The following is a 14,544-nucleotide window of genomic DNA, read 5'->3' as shown; positions in this document are numbered from 1 at the left end:
TAGGGAGGAAGGGGGGCTGGAAGTTCCTTGGTAGTGCTGAGGGAGCCACTTGGGGGAAGAGGGGAGAAAGAAGGGCTGGGGGTTACGCGGGGACGAGGAGGCTTCTCCCCGCCTTCACTTGACCGCCCGCTCCACGGCGGGCCCCGCTGGAGGCAAAGGAAGAAGAGAGGAAATTAAACGGCAAGAATGCCCAGTCTCTTTCCCTCCCAACTCCTCTCTCGCGCCCTGTTTCAACCACACGCGCCTCACGGTGGGCCCCGCGCCCTCCGGGTGCCCCTCCAAACTTCTAGAAGCTTCGCCTCCGCCATTTTATAACTTACCTCCCCCCTCAGCGTATACAGAGGCAGCAACGAGACTGTTCGCCTCCCCTCCTTCCTTCTTTCTCAGGCCGGGGGCTTCTTCACCCCTGGGCTGGTACAAGATATTTTTCCCTTCCTCTTCTTTACACCCTCGAATTCTACTCAGGGACGGAAGCTCCCGCGGTTCTAGAGCGGTGGGGGGTTTTGAAAGTGGCGGTCGGATCCGGCGGGTTTTTTTTTTTCTCTCTCTCTCTCTCTCTCTTTTTTTTTTTTTTTTTTTTTTTTTTTTTTTTTTTTTTTTTTGGTGGCGCTTCGGGATTGTTTGGGGTGTTCGCTCTTCGGCGACTTGGAGGCGAATGGAACGCGCAGGCGCCATCTGTCGGCCGCGAACCCGCGCCCGGCTCCCGTTGGGAGGGAGCGTCATCTAGCGGCAAAGAGTCGCCACTGCAACGCCTGGCCCCCTGCCCTCCCACCCAGCGTCCTCCTCCCAATCTCCAGCCAATCGGGGCCGACTGCCTCCCGGGTTCAGCGTCTCCGACGCCGCCTCCCAGCGAGGCGCCCGCAGGGGCGCGCCGCCGAGTGGGGTAAACAAGGTGGCGTGCCCGCGCCTGACTTACTCATCCGTTTAGCAGCGCTTCCGCCGCGCAGCCGGTCGCGCCGCGTTTCCTCTTTCTTTATTGGGGGGGGGGTCGAGGGGAGGGCGGTAGGAATGTCCGGAGGAGCCCCCGTGCTGTGGGAAATCGGAAACTGGGCTCGCTGGGGACTCGTGCTCCGGGCCTCTCCGCCCCCCGCGCAGCCCGAGGTGGCAGCCTAGTCGGGCATCACCCTCCGACGTCCACTTCTGTGACAGGCCCCAGCGAGAGGGCTCCGGCCCTAGATCCCGGACCCTCGCTTCACCGCGCTGCCTACTCCTTCCCACCGAAAGAACTCAACTCTCGTAACTCCGGCACCTGATCCTAAGTGATTTAGGGGGGTTGCTTTTTGAGTTGTTTTGTTTTGTTTTGTTTTGCTTGTTTTTTGCTTCGGGTGTGGAGAGAAAGCGAGCTGATTCTCTACCGGGAAGACCTGGCACTGGAGAAAAAAAAATTTTTTTTTTTCCTTTATGACACTAGTCCCGTCTCCCAGAAAACGTGGTCTGTCTCTCTCCAGGGTCTAGGAGACTTAGGGAACTGGGCTACTAGGCTAGGCCGGGCGCTGGACCAATTTATTCTCCACTCTTGGGGCGGAGGGAAGGAACAGGACGGAGCGAAGTGGAGGGAAATCGAAAATCGGGCAGAAGGAGTCGAGGAGCACCTACGCGGTGTTCCCCGCCTCCCCCGCTTATCCACAGTCTTCCTGGAAGCGTGGGTGGAGGCGGCCTCGCGACTTAGTTAAGAATTTGGGTTCCTTCTTATCCTGCCTCCTCACCCCTCCCTCAAGATGTTTGAAATGCGAAAGGATACCCTAACGCTCCTTCGACCCCAAACTCTAAGTCTTTATCCTTTTTATTTATTTTTTTGTTTGTTTCGAATCTAGCGTCCCGGACCTTTGACCGCCGAAAGCTCTCGACGGGGGGGGGGGGGGGGGGCGACGGGGGGGCGGGGGGGGAAGGATCAACTCGGGGACGGCTTGTCCTCCGAAGCGCCGCTTTTCCTAGGACGGGAAGAAGTGACCTATTAGTGTTTCCCTTGCTGTTACAAATTTATACAATGTTTAGTTAATAAGAGCTGTTTGTTTCTTTTTTTTTAATTTGTGGTTAAGCTGTTCTTTTAATATTAAATTAGATTTCAATTAGAAGGGAAAAAATGTATTTAATAACAAGACAAATTTTCCAAATGAGAAATAATGCAAGACCCATGTAAATCGTGGAGAATTCACCCGATATCGCTTCTAAAACATTCCTAATGCAATATAATGATTATTTTCAATCCTTAAATTATATCCTTATCACGCCTGTGTCTTAGGATAGGAGAGAAACTCTGTGTTCACTGGTTTTTTTAATTTTTTCTGCAACTTTAAAAAAGAGTTATGGTATATTTAATCAACTGAACAATAAAAGTTAAACAGAAACATCTAAATATCAATAACAAGAAATAAAATCTGAGACATTTTTACTTACCTCAAAAACTTTGGGGAGTGGAATACTGTTCAAAATAAATTTCCGTTTCTTTTATAGACCATCTTTGGTAGAATGTTATTCAGTTTTTAACAGATTCAAGTCACAGAATGATGCAGCTAGAACATTAAATAGGGAGTAGTGGAAAATTTACAGTTATATAAGTTAATGCAAAATTCCACTTAAAGTAATAGAAATATTGGGCTCTGTACCAAATCATTTTACATTAATTTAGTTCAGTTGTGCCAATTTAATATCAATTGATATTAAATGATTTCCGTTTTAGTATTAGCTGAAAATTACTGATTTTCTGGTCCAAACATCACGTTGATAGTACATGGTGCAAATAGTTTTTTATTTATTTTATAAATTAACATTCTCAGCTGATTGTCTATGTAGCAACTGAGACTTCTTTAAACAATTTTATACTTTGAACAAAATTGAAAAGTTCCTCTGTTTAGTAAACTTACTTTCATTTTGTAAAAAATACCACTGAAGAAAATTAATAAGTGTAACTGGTGTAACATCAGAAATTTTATAACAAATATATACCAATATTTGAGAATGTTTCACAGTAGCTCCTCTTTTTTTCTAGAGTTCATTCAAAAAATATTTTAAACCTTCAATATGTGCAGACCAGAGTGCTGTGTGCCCCGGTCCTATCTGAGAAGTGGAATTTATTTGCTAGGGTACTGAAAGACCAAGAGTACACCCTTAGAATTTGAGGACAAAGTGAGAAAATGTCATCAAATGAAATATGTAACTGATGTAAAATAAGCTTTAATCTTAATTATTTGTAGCATGTTCTTCATGAGATAATATTGTAATGGCAGAAGCTTTTGGTGCCTGATAAGAAATACTGAGAAAGTAAAGTTGAATAGTTAGAATATTTGATACTGTGTAAGGGGCAAGACAGTATTTGATGCAAAAATATTTTGTTCTTTAGAAATGCGTACCCCACTGTGTAGCAGAGATGATCCTCCAGTCTTACCACAGTCTGAATAAAGCATACCACAATTCTCTTTGCTCTGACTCCATGTAGACGGAGCAAGCTTCTGATTATAATTAGGTTTTCCAGATAGTCTCTTACTTTACACAGCATACATATATATTTTTTTATTTTCTAACACCATTCTGTATGTTACCTAAAATCCAGAAGCCTAAAGATGAATATGTTTGAGTCCACAGAAATTTAAAATTATGTATATCAAAATACCATAAACAAAGTCAAAAGATAAACTATAAGTTGTGAGGAAATATTTGCTACATGAATGAAAGAGGCTCATTTCCTTATATACAAAGAACTCTCACAAATCAATAAGATAAAAATACTCCAGTAGAAAACTGAACAAAGGATATAAACTGTCAACTTATTGGACAAGAAATGCACATGGCTACTAAATATATAAAATATATAAAGTAGTGCTCAACTTCATTCACCACTAAGACATGCAAATTAAATACCACTTTTACCATATTGGCAAGAGATTTTAAATTTTTTTGAATTTTATATATATATTTATTTATTTTTGGCTGAGTTGGGTCTTCATTGCTGCACGCAGGCTTTCTCTAGTTGTGATCAGGGGCCACTGTTCGTTACGGTGTGCAAGCTTCTCACTGCGGTGGCTTCTCGTTGCAGAGCACAGGCTCTAGGCGCGCAGCCTTCAGTAGTTGTGGCACACGGGCTTCAGTAGTGGGTTCACGGGCTCTAGAGCACAGGCGCAGTAATTGTGGTGCACGGGCTTAGTTGCTCCATGGCATGTGGGATCTTCCCGGACCAGGGCTCGAACCCGTGTCCCCTGCATTAGCAGGCAGATTCTTAACCACTGTGCCACCAGGGAAGCCCTTAAATTCTGATAGTACTCAATGTTGGTGAAGAACTAAGAATTCTTATATACCATTGGTGGGAGTGTAAATTGTTTTAAAAAAAAGTATGTCATAACATGAAAAATTGACCTAGCATTTCCATTTCTAGGAATATATCATACAGAGATGCTCATGCAAATTATACAGAGATTATGTAGAAGATTTTCATTATAGCTTTGTAATAAAGAGAAACTGACAATGATAGAAATGGCGTCATTAGGGGACTGGTTAAGGAAATTGTGATACATCCATACAATAGGGTTTTATGCCCACCATTAAGGCAATTAAGTATGTATTTATCTACTGATAAACAAATGTGTCTAGGATGGGTTAAGTGAAAAAAAAAATCAAGTTGAAATAGCTTGTATAGTATGATCCCATTTGTGAATATGTATATTTACAAATATATATATGTGCTTGTATAGGCATAAAACATTCCTGAAGAACATACAGGAAACCTAACAGGTTATCAATACCTCTCAGGAAATAGGTGGTACAGGGTTCCAGGGCTTGTAAGTTAACTTTTCACTTTATACATTGTTATGTTAATTTTTTTTTTTTTTTTTTTTTTTTACAGTGAGCATGTATTACTTAGGTAATTTTTACGGTCTTGTACTCGTTACTCCAGAAAACAGTTTGGCAGTTTCTTATAAAGTGAAACATACAGGGCTTCCCTGGTGGCTCAGTGGTTAAGAATCCGCCGGCCAATGCAGGGGGCACGGGTTTGAGCCCTGGTCCGGGAAGATCCCACATGCCGCCGAGCAAACTAAGTCCATGCGCCACAGCTGCGGAGGCTGCACTCTAGAGCCCAAGGGCCACAACTACTGAAGCCCGCACACCTAACAGCCCGTGCTCCACAACAAGAGAAGCCACTGCAATGAGAAGCCCGCACACCGCAACGAAGAGTAGCCCCCGCTCGCCGCAACTAGAGAAAGCCTGCGCTCAGCAACAAAGACCCAACTGAGCCATAAATTAATTAATTAAAAAAAAATAAAATACACTTACCCTATGACCAGCAATCTTACTCCTGACCATTTATCCCAGAGAAATGAAAACTTATGTTTACACAAAAACCTGTACATAAATGCTCATGGCAAATTTAAATGGCCAAAATCAAGAAATAACCCAAATGTCTATAAACTGGTAAATGGCTAAACAAACTATGGTACATTTATACCATGGAATACTACTCAACAATGAAAAGGAGCTATTGATACATGCAACAACTGGGATGGACCTCAAGGGCATTATGCTTAGTGGAAAAAGCCAATCTCAAAGAGCCACACAGTATGATTCCACTATATAAATTCTCAGAATGATAAAGTGATAGTGATGGAGAACAGATTAGTGGTGTCCAATGGTTAGGGTTGGGGAAAGGGTGTAACTATTAAGGAGTAATGGGAGAGAGTTTCTTTGTAGTGATGGAACAGTTGTGTATCCTGATTGTGGTGATGTTAACTTAAATCTACACATGTGATAAAATTTTATAGAACTTGGGACTTCTCTGGCAGTCCAGTGGTTAATACTTCTCACTTCCAATGCAGGGGGGGTGGGTTTGATCCCTGGTTGGGGAACTAAGATCTCACATGACCCGAAGCATGGCCAAAAAAATAATAATAATTTTATTGAACTACACACAGACACACAGACACACACACACACACGACTATATGAAAAAATGGTGAAATCCAAATAATGTCTGTACTTGAGTTAACAGTATTGTATCAATGTCGATTTCCGGGGTTTGACATCGTACTATGGTTATGTAAGCTGTTATTGTTGGGAAAAGCTGTGTGAAGGGTACATGGAATTCTCTGTATTATTTTTGCAACTTCTTGTAAGTTCTAAACTATTTCAAAATAAAAAGTTGTAATAAAGTTAATGCTGGTAATAAAAGTAAAAATATCTGGTTAGTAGAAAGGTAATTACTCCATTATAAATTAATAGATTGAATTTCTCATATACAAATCAACTTCTTGTGAACTGAGGTATAATGACTTAATTTCTGAAATCCTTATCAATATTCTATGAACTTATATGATTAAGGACTTGATACTTTGATACTCAGGAGAAGACTGTGGACTGTGGTGTCAACAGGAACTAGACATACCAATAAGCCTTATCTGAAATGAATAGCTGGTACCTACTGAGACATCTCAAATGTTATGTTACTGAATTTGCTGATTTTTTTTCTTACTTTGAGTAACATACAATATTTCCAGTATCAGTTAATGGAACTGAAGCTATATCTTTATACGAAAGATTCAATCTCTCACATCCAACCCTTCCAACTTCTCGTCTGAGCTGCAATAATAGTCCTATGTCCAGTTTCTTTTGCATCCAATCCAATCCTGATTAGAATACTCTACCTTACTTCCTTACTTTTATGTTTGCTTACTTCCTTCTTTCTTACTCCCTTACTTACTCTAACTCATTCACTTACATATTCTCTTATTCACTCACCTGGCCAACAACAATGCTCCACAAACACTAATGTGCTTAAGAATTACCTGGGAATCTTGCTAAAATGCAAATTCTGATTCAATGAGCCTGAGGCTAGGGCGGTACCTCAGATTCTGCATTTCTGACAAACTCCCAGTTCGTGCCCAGCCCACGCTGCTGGTCTAAAGTCCACACTTTAAGTGTGAGGGCCTGAGGAACAAAGTACAAACTCTTTAGGGTAGCTTTTAGTGCCTTCCACGGAGTCTTATCCAAATCTCATCACTCATAACTGTGAACTTTGCTGGGCCAGTGTCTGTATAGGTCACTGTTGTATCCCCAGCGCTTAGTATTGAGCCTGAAACAAGATAGGTGCTCAAAAAACATTAGATGGATGATTGAAGGAATGACTGACTGAACTAAACAACAATTCCCTGCTCATATACTGTACATTCTAAGCAAACTAAATTACTTCCCATTTTCATGGTACTTTCCCACGTATACCTTTTCTTTTCTATTTTCTCTCCTTTCCTAAGATTTGCCCCATTCAGATTCTCTTCATCATTTTTGTTTGTTTTGTTTTGTTTTTGCTTTTTTTTTGGCTGCACCTCGTAGCTTGTGGGATCTTAGTTCCCCAACCAGGGATCAAACCTGTGCCTGAGGCAGTGAAAGCTCAGTCTTACCAATGGACCGCCAGGGAATTCCCAAATTCTCTTCATCTTTAAATGCCCAGTTTAAAGGAGAAAATCTCCATAAAGCCTTCCCCGATGTCCCAGTACGGAAATGACCTCTCTCGTTTTGCAAGCCTCTTCCCTACCAGATTTTGAATGCCTTGCAAATAATAACGATAGTGTTCATGTTTTGTTCACATTTGCTATAACCACCATGCCTAGCACAAATGTTAGCATATAGTAGAAAATCAGTTTATATTAAACTGAAATGGGAGAATAAAAGAATTATCTAGATCAACACTAATGTATTAGAACTTTTTGCAATGATGGCAAGTTCATAATCTGTGCGGTCCAGTATGGTAGCCACAAGTAGCTACTGAGCACATGAAATGTGGCTAGTACAACTGAGGAACTGAATTTTTTATTTTATTTAATTAAAATGTAAATGGCCACATGTGGCTAGTGGCTACGTATTGGACCATGGCTATCTAGATAATTCTAGTTACAATTGTTCTTCATTCAGCAGTATTTACTGAGTACCTCCGATGTGCCAGACACAAAATAGGCTAGGAGCTGATGATACAAACATGAATAATTCATGGTCCTTGACCTCAAAGAGCTTGCAACCTATTAAGAAAAGACAGGATCAAATAAATCCAATCAAGTGTTAGAGGTGCTGTTATAGAAGATTGACAAAGTAGATTGGGTGTACAAAGGTGAATATGGGCAGGAGTCAGAAGAGGGTTTGTAAGCAAAGTAAGATTAGTATTCATCAGGTAAACAAAAGATAAAAAGCTTTGCCCAGGGAGGAGGGTAAACAAAGGCATGGAAGTCAAAGCAGAGAGACCCTCTCCTGGAACTACAAGTAGTTCGTTTGATTTACACCTAGGAATTGGAAGGCAGAGAGCTCTATTAAAAAGGAGAGCTAGAGAAGTTTGTGCTGGAGTCATAGGCAGGAGCCCAATCCCAGAGGGTCCTTGGAATGCCTTGCTAAGGAAGGAGCCTGGTGTCCTCCCACAGGCCACAGGAAGACATGGAAGCCACCTGCTCATTTTGACATTTTAGAAAGATGTATCTGGAAGACAGATTGGAAAGGGTTAGGCAGTCTGAGAGGTGATGGGGCTTGGACTAAATAAGCAGTGGCAGTGAAAATGTAGTCAGCATTTAGATAGGGTATACGTGCTTTTTAGCTTGAAATAAGATGATAATTACAGTGAACATCTTTGTTTTGTTTTTATTTGATAACCCATTCGATTTTCCTCTTTTTTCTTTTCTTTCTTTCTTTTTTCTTTTTTCTTTTCTTTTCTTTTCCTTCTCGCATGCAGGGACACAGCCTTCACTGAATGGCGAAATCTCCATGGAAGCAAAATCGAAACTTGGTATGACTATCTGGAAATTTCAAGGAAAAAACTACTTTCTGCTTAAATCATTTGAGAAATAGTATCCAAAATAACTCATTCCTATCAGCAGCTAATACTTTCATCACTTAATGCTGCCACTGATCCTAGCTATTTGTATTAAGTAGTTAAACATGTCATAGGATTTATGTAGACAGATGACATTTGCCTTATTTTTTGAGCGCCAACATTTAATAAACAACAACAAAAAAGACATCATGGCACAGGCAGACCTATCAACTCAAACTTATGGATTACTTTCAAGGTCCTATTGTGATGCAGGATTTTTCAATATGTTCAAGAGACATTTATCATTTCAAATCCATACACATTTAATGGTTACATTATTTTTCATTTTGTTTGTTGCCGTTGTGGAACTGTTGCTGGGTATTCACTTTTATAGAAATAGCAATTTTTGGAAGCAGTAGCATTGTTGTTAGCAGAACAACACACCAACACACCCACCCCAAATAAACATTTTTAGCTATTTCCCTATATTGTGGAAAGTGATTTGGTTAAATTTAGCATTGTTCAGGGACTTCCCTGGTGGTCCAGTGGCTAAGACTCCGTGCTCCCAATGCAGGGGGCCCGAGGTTGATCCCTGGTCAGGGAACTAGATCCCACATGCTGCAACTAAAGATCCCTAAAGATCCCGCGAGCCACAATTAAGACCCAGCGCAGCCAAATAAATAAATAAATATTTAAAATAAATAAATAAATGAATAAATTTAGCATTGCCCAGAACCTCCAATAAGACTGTCTTTTATTGGCATGCATGCAAATTTGTAAAGCCAAAGTCATACACTACCTTTAATAGCAACAAAGGCGACTCCTTGAATTTAAGTGCAGTATTTCTTACTAGTAACTATGAATATTAAGTAAAATTCAAATTCTAGAACCGCTGTCAACATTTGATGTCTATCATTGGTAGCAAGTTTACTGTTATATGCTGATAGCACTTCTAATGTTAGACTCTAGAAATTAATGCTAGAACTGCTTGTGGAAAGATTGAGCGGTGTGAAGAAAGGATGAAGGGAGATTTGCAAAGTGGAAGAGGGCTAGAGATAGAAACTTCGGAGAAAATACATTTTATCTCCAAAATATAGACAATACTGGATTAGATTCTGGACCAAACCTTTTTTTTTTTTTTTTTTTTTTGCGGTACGCAGGCCTCACTGTTGTGGCCTCTCCCATTGCAGAGCACAGGCTCCGCGGATGCGCAGGCTCAGCGGCCATGGCTCACGGGCCCAGCCGCTCCGCGGCATGTGGGATCTTCCCAGACCGGGGCATGAACCCGTGTGCCCTGCATCAGCAGGCGGACTCTCAACCACTGCGCCACCAGGGAAGCCCCAAACCTTTTTTTTTCTTTTTAAGCTATAAAGGGCATTATTGGGGCAATTGGCAACATTGAATACAGTCTAGTAGAGTATATAATAATTCTGTATCAGTGTTAATTTCCTAATTTTGATAATTGTATTATAGTTACTTAAGTGGATGTCTTTATTCTTAAGAGATACATACACACTGGAGTACTTAAGGATAAAAGGGGCATTATGTCCGCAACTTATACTCAAATGGTTCAGAAAGAAAGGTAAATATATTCTTTATATACACGTTACATATTATGGTAGCATGCTAGAACCTGCCAGCACCAGCTCCCGAGAGCTGATTGTATGCATGTCTTCCCAGCTCCAGTTAGTGACCTCACAGTGAGAGCTTGAAATCAGCCATGGTGAGAGCATTGACACCATGAAAATCAGCAAATGCTATAGATCAGGGCTGTTTTTTCCCCTGGAGAGCCAATTGTTAAAACATATTTGCCATGGATCAAAATAAAAGATAATGTCTAGATTCATGAAATTTTTCTGTTATTATAATTTTTTTTTGTTTTTTGTTTTTTTTTTTTGCGGTACGCGGGCCACTCACTGCTGTGGCTTCTCCCATTGCGGAACACAGGCTCCGGACACGCAGGCTTAGCGGCCATGGCTCATGGGCCCAGCCGCTCTGCGGCATGTGGGATCTTCCCGGACTGGGGCACGAACCCGTGTCCCCTGCATCTGCAGGCGGACTCTCAACCACTGCGCCACCAGGGAAGCCCTATAATTTGCTTTTAACCTGAGTTGATACATTCAAAAAGATCTACTGCTGCTAAATACTCAATAATAATAATAATAATAATATTTTTAATATGTCATCCTCTAATCACCTGAAAATATCTTTCAAACTTATCTTCCAAAAAAAGTAGGCAAATATATACATGATCTTAGTTTTGTAGTTATTTATTGTACACTGTAAACTAAAAGCAATCACATATCTAACAGTAGAAATCAATTTAGTTATGCCCAAACACTGCTTGCCTCCCAAGCATCTGAATTCTTCCTGGCACTTTTTGAAGCCTCATGTCTTCCATAAGGTCTCTCTTGAATACCACATTCCACATTGGTCCCTTCCTTACAGTTCATAGAACTGTGTGGAAGGTACATAGAAGAGCATCCAGACTAACCTCCTCATTTTTCAGAGGAGAAACTGAAGACCAAGAGAGTAATGTCCCCAGTATAACACAGTGTCCGGTGACAGAGTGAGGAACACACCCTCCTCCTCTCTTCCCCAAACCCTGAGCTATTTCTCTACACCACTAGAGCACACACTTGCCAGACCAGACTTAAATATTAGATCATAGTCTTCTGCTTCCTGGCCAAACTTAGTATGCTTACTCCCTCCGAGAGTAGGAACATCTGTCTAGCACAGTAAATGCTCAATGAATAAAATCTGGTGCTCAATAAGCACTTGATATATCCATTCGTTTGGAATGCCTTTCGCGTGCTCTTTTTTTTCTTTTCAAAGATGCCTTTTGATTTATTTACGAAGCTATAAAACCTGACATGTATTTTCTTAGAGCTGTAAATGAAGAGCTGGCTAACAACAATGAAAGTAGATGACTTGTTTCCCAGAGGGTGGGACATCCAAATGTCTAGGTGCCGAATTATAAAATGAGATCAGCCTTGGAGTCTTTATTGAGGTTTTATTCTTTCAGATTTAAATATGGTTTATAGAACACTTTGAGAATCAATTTAAACTCACTTTACAGAGCAAAATATTATAGCCATTTAGGTATTCTTAAAGGAGAAGTGTATTAATTAGTAGCACAAGAAAATGCAAAAACTAATGGCTATCAGAAGTTGTCTGTCCCTATTTATAAAACATAACACTTTCTTACAATCTTCAGAAAGAGAAAATGATAAAATTTGAATACATTTTCAAAAGGACTACCAGATGAAACTTAATGAGGTTAGTAGTCTAAGATTCCAATCATCAGAGACTTTTAACTGGGGTATTTATTCCTTTATGAGTTGTTGAAACATTCTTAAGGTTTACAGCCTACCATTCAGTAAGTTAAGACCAATAAAAAAGCCACTTGACCAATTCAGTCATTTCCCAAGAAGAAATAACAAAACAGTCAGTTTGAAAAGACATTCATTAGTTACAACTGTTGTGACATAGACCTCAAAACCTTTGAAGTATAGTGATCAGATTTTTTATACATAGTAGAAAAATTGTGTGCTGTTTGATTTGAGGTCAGGTTCTATCCTTCAATTTGCAGATAACAGTATGTTAAAAATAAAAGGCAATCAAAAATTAATTAATGAGGGACTTCCCTGGTGGTCCAGTGGTAAAGAATCCGCCCTCCAATGCAGGGGATGTGGGTTTGATCCCTGGTTGGGGAACTTAAGGTCCCACATGCCACGGTGCAACTAGGCCCACATGCCTCAACAAGAGAGCCTGCGTGCCGCAAGCTACAGAGCCCACGCGCCCTGGAGCCCTCATGCCACAGCTAGAGAAGACAAAACCCACACACCACAACTAGACAGAAGCCTGCACCACAACAAAGAGCCTGTGTCACAACGAAAGATCCCACATGCCGCAACTAAGACCCAACGCAGCCAAAAAAATAATGAAAACTTTAAAAATTAATTAATGAGACCAGTATTTGCTGTCGTGGCATCATTATTTCAACCAAATTGTGATTTTGATGCTCAAGAGGATAGCTGCAAATGTTTAGAAAGTCACAAGCACTGTTGATTTTGAAGACACTGGAATGGATAAAACACATACATAGTTCCTTTGCCTGTGAAAAAGAAATCAGAGCCATATTTCCTAAAAATGTACCTTTCTAGAAATAGTTAATTAAAAATGGAGAAATCTAGAGAAATTCTCTCATATGTGTACACAAGAAGACACGTACAAGGATGTTCATTGCCGCACTTTTTATAATGGAAACAACCTAAATGTCCATCACAAAAGAGTAGATGGGGCTTCCCTGGTGGCGCAGTGGTTGAGAGTCCGCCTGCCGATGCAGGGGACGCAGGTTCGTGCCCTGGTCTGGGAGGATCCCACATGCCGCGGAGCGGCTGGGCCCGTGAGCCATGGCCGCTGGGCCTGCGCGTCTGGAGCCTGTGCTCCGCAACGGGAGAGGCCACAACAGTGAGAGGCCCGCGTACCACAAAAAAGGAAAAAAAAAAAAAAAGAGTAGATGTATTGAAGTATATTCATATGATAGAATACTATGCAGTGGTGAAAATGAACTAATGCTACATGTATCAACATGGATAAATCTCAAAAATGTTATGTTAAAAAAAGCAAGGTGCAGAATAATACTAACACATCATGCTTAGTTTATTATATTCTAAGTGCTTTGTATGGTATCAACTCATTTAGTCTTTAAAACAACCTTACATTGTAGGTATTATTATGAATTTCCATTTTATAGATGAGAAAAATGAGGCACAGAGAGATTAAGTTACTTGTCCAAGGTCACACAGCTGGTAACATGTACAGCAGATATTCTAGACCACCTTTGGCTCCAATGTTTGTGCTCTTATTCACTGCACTATACTACCTCTACTACTGATTGTATGATACCATTTAATAAAGCTTAAAATATGCAAAACGATGTTCTATACAGTTTATGGATAGACACATATGTGGTAAAAATATGAAAGCATGCATGGAAATGAAAGGCATCAAATCCACAAATGTGGCTCCTGAGAAAGGGAGACGGTAAATGAATGGAGGCAGGAAATTTCAGCTATATCATATCCATCAAGTCTTATTTCTTTTACAAAAAAGATCTTCAGTAAATATGGGAAACGTTTAAGACTTGACAGTGCTGGGTAGTGAGTACAATGAAGTTTATATTATTCTCTATGAAGCTTATTATATTATTCTCTCTATATATCTTTATTTGTAAAACATTTCATAATTTTTACAACAAGTTTTAAGCAGAAGAAATAAAAAGGTATATTATAAAGCCAGAGTATATGTCTTGGATCTCCAATGTAATAAACAATTCTGATTGTAGTTTAAATATTTATACAAATAATGCAAAATAAAGATTCTGTGAAATTCAGAAACCCTTTTTCATTTCAGTTGAAATGCACTTGGATATTTAATAAAAGCTCAGTGATACAATCTAAAAAAATTAGTTTCTACAGATAAAAGTAATGAAACTTTACAATGAAATATTATTAGCATACATTCACATAAGCATAACATATACAGTATCTTGAGAGACCATGTCCAAATTCAAACCAGAAGTCCACATAACCATTTTGGAATACAATACTGTTGTTTATACATTTAAATTACATGGCTTAAAGAAAGTTGTACTTAATCAAGGAAAAGGAAGGATTCTGAAAACAGCTTTCAGAAGTATCCTGATAAAAGATCAGGTTTGAAAAGATGCATAATTCTATTTGAATAATAGGACATTTTATTTG

At 40.0% G+C, this 14,544-nt stretch overlaps 1 protein-coding gene across 1 annotated transcript in view; it reads right to left on the bottom strand.

Annotated features, from left to right (window-relative positions):
- STAG2 (STAG2 cohesin complex component) overlaps positions 1–676 on the bottom strand; it is a 118,396-nt gene extending 117,720 nt beyond the window's left edge. The window contains exon 1 of the mRNA XM_079727422.1: positions 321–676. The gene's annotated coding sequence lies outside the window, so the exon portion shown is untranslated. The remainder of the gene's footprint in view (positions 1–320) is intronic.
- Between the last annotated feature and the right edge of the window lie 13,868 nt (positions 677–14,544).

Source organism: Hyperoodon ampullatus (genome assembly GCF_949752795.1).
Source record: "Hyperoodon ampullatus genome assembly, chromosome: X".
Taxonomy (NCBI): domain Eukaryota; kingdom Metazoa; phylum Chordata; class Mammalia; order Artiodactyla; family Ziphiidae; genus Hyperoodon; species Hyperoodon ampullatus.
Note: the sequence above shows the minus strand (reverse complement) of the source record. Positions and strands in the feature narration are given on the sequence as shown.